The following is a 6,060-nucleotide window of genomic DNA, read 5'->3' on the forward strand; positions in this document are numbered from 1 at the left end:
TCCCTTTCTACCTGCAGAAGCTCAATTCTTACAAAACACAACAACAAATAAAAAAGAACATCCAATTTGCCATGTGGATCCGCCGCTGTCACGGTGGTGGAATTAAACATTACCCATAACTCACTGGGGGGGGGGGGGGTCAGCAGACAGCAGCGATGGCGTAACATCACTCTCGGTTGCAATAACAGAGGATTTTAACCTCTGACCCCCTTCGCCAGGGCGGCTGGCAGAACATCCCCCTTCCTCAAAGTGGCTCGGTTAACAACCTCCGCTCGGGTCAGCTAATTTACTTGGCGGCACACACGGCGCCTTCTTGCTCATCACTAACAACAGGGGCGCGGGGGGGCGACATGTTGGCACAAATACGGTGTTTTCCACGCCGCTGGACGCCGGGCAGCTAGGTTCCGGCGCGACGCCTCACGGGGGCAATGCTGTATCTGCCGGCGTCGCGGTGTCATCACCCACGATAGCTGGCTGGCTCCGTGCCTGGCTGGCCCGGCCATCGCCCGAGCCTCAATTACCTGACTGACGTTTCATTAGTGCCTGCAGCTGATCCCGTGGCTGGGAGGCAGTTGGGCGCAGAGGAGCGTGGAGCAAGTGACTCTCTGTGTGTGTGTGTCTGTGTGTGTGTGTCTGTGTGTGTGTGTCTCTGTGTGTGTGTGTGTGTGTGTGTGTGTGTGTGTGTGTGTGTCTCTGTGTGTGTGTGTGTGAGAGAGAGAGAGAGAGAGAAAGCGAGAGAGAGAGGTGGCGGGGTTGTGGTGGTGATGGTAGTGTGTGTGTGTGTGTGTGTGTGTGTGTGTGTGTGTGTGTGTGTGTGTGTGTGTGTGTGTGTGTGTGTGTGTGTGTGTGTCTCTCTCTCTCTCTCTGTGTGTGTGTGTGTGTGTGTGTGTGTCTCTGTGTGTGTGTGTGTGAGAGAGAGAGAGAGAGAGAGAGAGAGAGAGCGAGAGAGAGAGGTGGCGGGGTTGTGGTGGTGATGGTAGTGTTGGTGGTGTGTGTGTGTGTGTGTGTGTGTGTCTCTGTGTGTGTGTGTGTGAGAGAGAGAGAGAGAGAGAGAGAGAGAGAGCGAGAGAGAGAGGTGGCGGGGTTGTGGTGGTGATGGTAGTGTTGGTGGTGTGTGTGTGTGTGTGTGTGTGTGTGTGTGTGTGCGCGTGTGTGTGTGCGCGTGTGTGTGTTCACACATTACATTCTTATGCGCTGTCAGTGTCACAGCACTGAGTGCAGCCGCTCATTATGTTGCAGGCGTTAAGCACATGGTCTTACCGAGCTGGACTGTGTGTGTGTGTGTGTTAAAATAGAGCTCATATCCACAGATAGGATGCATGTCGTGAGTTTGAGAATTCACTGCAAGATGCCATAAGGGTGTCGGTGTGGCGGGCATGTTTCATGTTTTATGGAGGCGGCCGCGGCGACTAGAGATGTCCGTGCTATGGACATCCTAATGGACCCGCTGTGGACATTTAGCGTTTGTCTGTGTACTTGTGCATGTGTGTGGGCCTGCATGTGTTCGTTTGTGTGTGTGTGTGTGGGGGGGGGGTGCATGCATAAATATGTTCAGCTGCTTTTATGTGTACAGGTTTGGTGTGTGTGTGTGTGTGTGTGTGTGTGTGTGTGTGTGTGTGTGTGTGTGTGTGTGTGTGTGGCTGGCCTCCGCTTCCCGGAGGTCTAAGCCCAGGCCATGACAGAGCTGCTGATCCAGGCAGGCTTAGCGAGACCTGGCCTGAGCTTCTCCACAGAGCCCACGCTTGAATGGCCTCACCTTCCCATTTGTCACCCTGGGCCAGTTAAGACCCTGGGAGAGATTAGGGCAGAGCAGAGAGACTGGAGGAGTACCAGGAATAAGAGGATCAGTTAGGCTATAAACACAGACAAGTTGTTGCTATTTTATTTTTTTATGTTTTTGGTCTCCTACTCCCACTCTGGCACGGCGGCGGCCCCTAATGACTGTAGAAAGTTGGCTCCCTGTACAGGAGCCTGCAAGGGTCAGACCCTCACAGGAGGTCTTCATGTGGACCTGTCTCTGTGAATATGGCTGAGGGGGCGTCAGCTGTGGTCACTCTGGAATAGGGATGGGTACTGAGTAGGACTGTAGTACTTGAGTTTGGACTTGGTCTCTTGTCTTTATATTGGACTTCACGGCATAATGACTCAGACTTGACTCAGACATCATAGACATGTAATTTTGCTTCTTTTTTGTTGTTGTTTGACTGCTTTTATTTGTGGTCTTGCCTTGTTTCTTTCTGTTTGTATTTATTAAGCCACCATGCAGCACTTTGGTGCTGTGTAAAATGAAAATTAGCTAATTTCCCTGGTCATATGATGCATTCAACAATTTATGCCAAACATTTTTTTAATGAAAATGATCCATTACTCCATCCATTATCATCCTGCTCTCAGGGTCGCAGGGATGCTGGAGCCTATCCCAGCAGTCATTGGGCGGCAGGTGGGGAGACACCCCGGACAGGCCGCCAGACCATCACAGGACCCACACACACACACACACACACACACACACACACACACACACACATTCACACCTAGGGACAATTTAGTATGGCCAATTCCCTGTGATGGCCTGGCAGCCTGTCCGGGGTGTCTCCCCACCTGCCACCCAATGACTGCTGGGATAGGCTCCAGCATCTCCGCGACCTTGAGAGCAGGGTAAGTGGTTCAGATAATGGATGGATGGATGGACGATTCACCTGACCTACATGTCTTTGGACTGTGGGAGGAAACCAGAGCACCCGGAGGAAACCCACGCAGACACGGGGAGAACATGCAAACTCCACACAGAGGACGACCCGGGACGACCCCCACAGTTGGACTACCCCTGGGGGTCGAACCCAGCATGTTCTTGCTGTGAGGCGACCGTGCTAACCACCGCGCCACTGTGCCATATTTCAACTATACAGAAAATGACATTATAACAGAGGCCCAGATAAAGAGTGTGACCTCTACATTTACTCTGTCACCGCTAGGGAAAAACTGACCCGAAAAACCTCTCACCACCCTTTTTACTGTATTGTGGTGATACACAAATGAGGCTAGATTCACCAGGGGCTGCTGTTCCTATAGGGTGGACATTCAGAGTGCTGACGTAGGCACTACTTGGAGTTTCCGGGGTGGAGCCATGTTTGCAGCAGCCTAGCGGTTAGCTGGTTGCCACGAGAGATTGTGCTGTCGGTGTCGTTTTGTGTGGCGAGTAAACGGAATTGACTCGACTCGATCTCTCCGTCTCCTCATTCCTGCACTCCCACAGTATTTTATTTTTACTGTATTTAATGCTTTACAAAAATTCATTTTCAAAATAAGCGGTTTGGATGATGGATGGTTGGATGGATTTCAAATTGGCCCTGTGTGATGGCCTGGCGGCCTGTCCAGGGTGTCTCCTCGCCTGCCGCCCTGCCGCCCACTGTTGGGATAGGCTCCAGCATCCCCGCAACCCTGACAGCAGGATAAGCGGTTTGGATAATGGATGGCTGGACAAAAATTCAGTTTTTTTACTTACTTTATATCAAAGTCTGATCAGGTTAAGTTCCTCTAGAACAGCCACGTTTTCTCCAAGTCTGAGCAGGCGAATGAGCATAACAATGTTGCTCCAACGCCGGCGACAGACTTGTTGGAGGCAAGTAGTCTTCCATGATAGAAAGTAGGCTAACGTTAGCATCCAGTTGTTCGTCACGCAGATTCTCCATGGTTTTTTTATGACACGCCCACTTTTGCACAATCCAATCAAATCCTGATGGATCAAATCACAGCCCTCCCCTAGCCTGCCACGATATCCTGTTTTAGCAGGAAATACTTCATGATACGGAAGCGATACGCGCTCTAAATGCCGTTTTATCTCGTCTTTAGGTGCTGCGTAAGACAGGTTGTGTTGAGTTGACCAGACTATCTTTAGCGAAACCCTGCCAGGCAATGGTGACGTGTACTGATGTTCCGGATGCCTTTATTTATGTTCAGCCATACTCCTCAACACAGACTTTTTTTCCCTTCCGTTACACATTTTCTTCATGAAACACCGTAAGAGCTAAAGAACAGACAAATAACATAAAATGAGCTTTTTACAAACACGTGTGTAACCGGTTATTTTCTTGCCCGGTGCGGGATCCGATACGAGGTGTACTGCGCCACAAGGCGACGTCACTAACCGCTCGGCTAAAGGGTCAGACCCGTTAATTGGGCGCTAACGTGTCTTATTAGTAGTTTACAATAGCGATACAACTACGCTGCTGAATCAACCAAATCACATGTAACTGCACATAGTCATAAACAAATTAAATCTCACAATGCCTTGCTTTACATTTAAGAGCAGCGTCGTATTACATTCTTTATTAGCGTATTTAAGTCAAGTTTTTTTCATTTAATCAAACGATAAATTTACAACAATAAAGCAAACATTACAAGTGAAAACTTTTCATCCTCTAGAAAACAATAAGCAGACACCACAAGAGATGTAAAACATGTACACAAACCATAAAAAAGAGGCATAAAATAAATAAGTTAAGCAGAATAAAACATAAAATAATCATAAATAAATCAAATAAGCAGAATGAAATGTAAAATAACAATACAACAACTAAATAGTAAATGAGGGTGGACTAAACGATTGTTAGTTTTTAAGATATTACGTTGGTCAGATCATTTTCTAGTTATCCATAGAGATCTTTGGCACATTTTGATTTCATTAATTGCAGGGACTTAAGATAGAGTTGAGTTTCATTATAGTAGCACATGAAGATGGGTGGAGTCTTGATACATTTAGCCTTATGAATAAAAAAATTGGCTAAAATAAGTAAAACATTGATCAGCAGGTCCAAATTTTTATCTTCTAATAACACACCAAAAATAATACTATTATGATCTATAAAATGCATTGTTGGGGTTTTTCTACTTAACCATTCAATAATTGTTTCAGGAACAATTGGGTATGAGGGCATGAAGCACAGATGCTCTGTTGTTTCAAGATCACCATTACAGAAAACATTATTCTCAAATCCAAATCTCAATCTTAAAAATTCGCTGGAAGGATAGAAATCATTCGTTATTTTGTAGTGAATGTCTTTTGTTTTGGGTGGAACTGGGTATTTGACGAATTTGATTCTCAATGTGGATACTGTTGGTTGATCAAAAATGCTTAAACATGTCATTTCTGTAAGACTGAGCAGGGTATAAATTGTTTGTTAGAATAGACCAAGTGAATTTGTTTGAACACCTTTCATCAAGAAAATGAATCCCATTTATAAAAGGTGTGGGCAGATGGGATGTGGACTGAGAATACACTGCTATATTTTTTGCCAAGATAAGAAATGTGTTGGGTATGGCATTGATACGAGATTTAAATTCGTTGAGATTGCAATCAAAATTACATTTATAAGAAAAATCATTGTAAGATAGTACACCCCCATTTACAACTAATAGGTCCATTACACACCAAATATTTCTATCCATCCAGTTCCTATAAAACAAAGATTTTCCTTTGCGAAGTATGTATCTGTTGTTCCACAATGGTGTATTATGAGGTGTGAAGTTGTGGTTGTAAAATAATTTCCAAAAAATTAAAACTTGATGATATTTAGAAAGTTTAAGAGGTAATTTGGTTACACTGAAATCACATTTCAAAACAAATTCTATACCACCCATCTTACCAAATATAGTTCGGGGGAAAATGTATTTATGTCGATTTACAACTCTTTCAGATGTACGATCTCTAGTCTGCCGGAAGAGCACCAAAATAAAAGCTCCGTAACACAAGAATGGAATATTACAAAATAAAAGCTTGCAGAAAGTGGTTACCTTATTAATAGACCTTATTAGGAATCATTTACACTATCTCCTCCGTACATCTACACCAAGATAGCGTCCGGATGTGGGCCACTTCAGGCAATGATGCGGCACTGATGGCCTTCTTCTGGCCCTGACAAAATGGATGTAAGCCTGAAGTGGCCCACATGTATAATAGCAAATATGGCCCAAGTATGCCAAATCAAATATGGGCCTTTTTTGGTAAAGATGCGGTGCTCTCAGCAACATGTAAACCGGATGTGACCCTGAAGTGGCCCA

The sequence above is a fragment of the Lampris incognitus genome, chromosome 3, assembly GCF_029633865.1.
Source record: "Lampris incognitus isolate fLamInc1 chromosome 3, fLamInc1.hap2, whole genome shotgun sequence".
Classification (NCBI taxonomy): domain Eukaryota; kingdom Metazoa; phylum Chordata; class Actinopteri; order Lampriformes; family Lampridae; genus Lampris; species Lampris incognitus.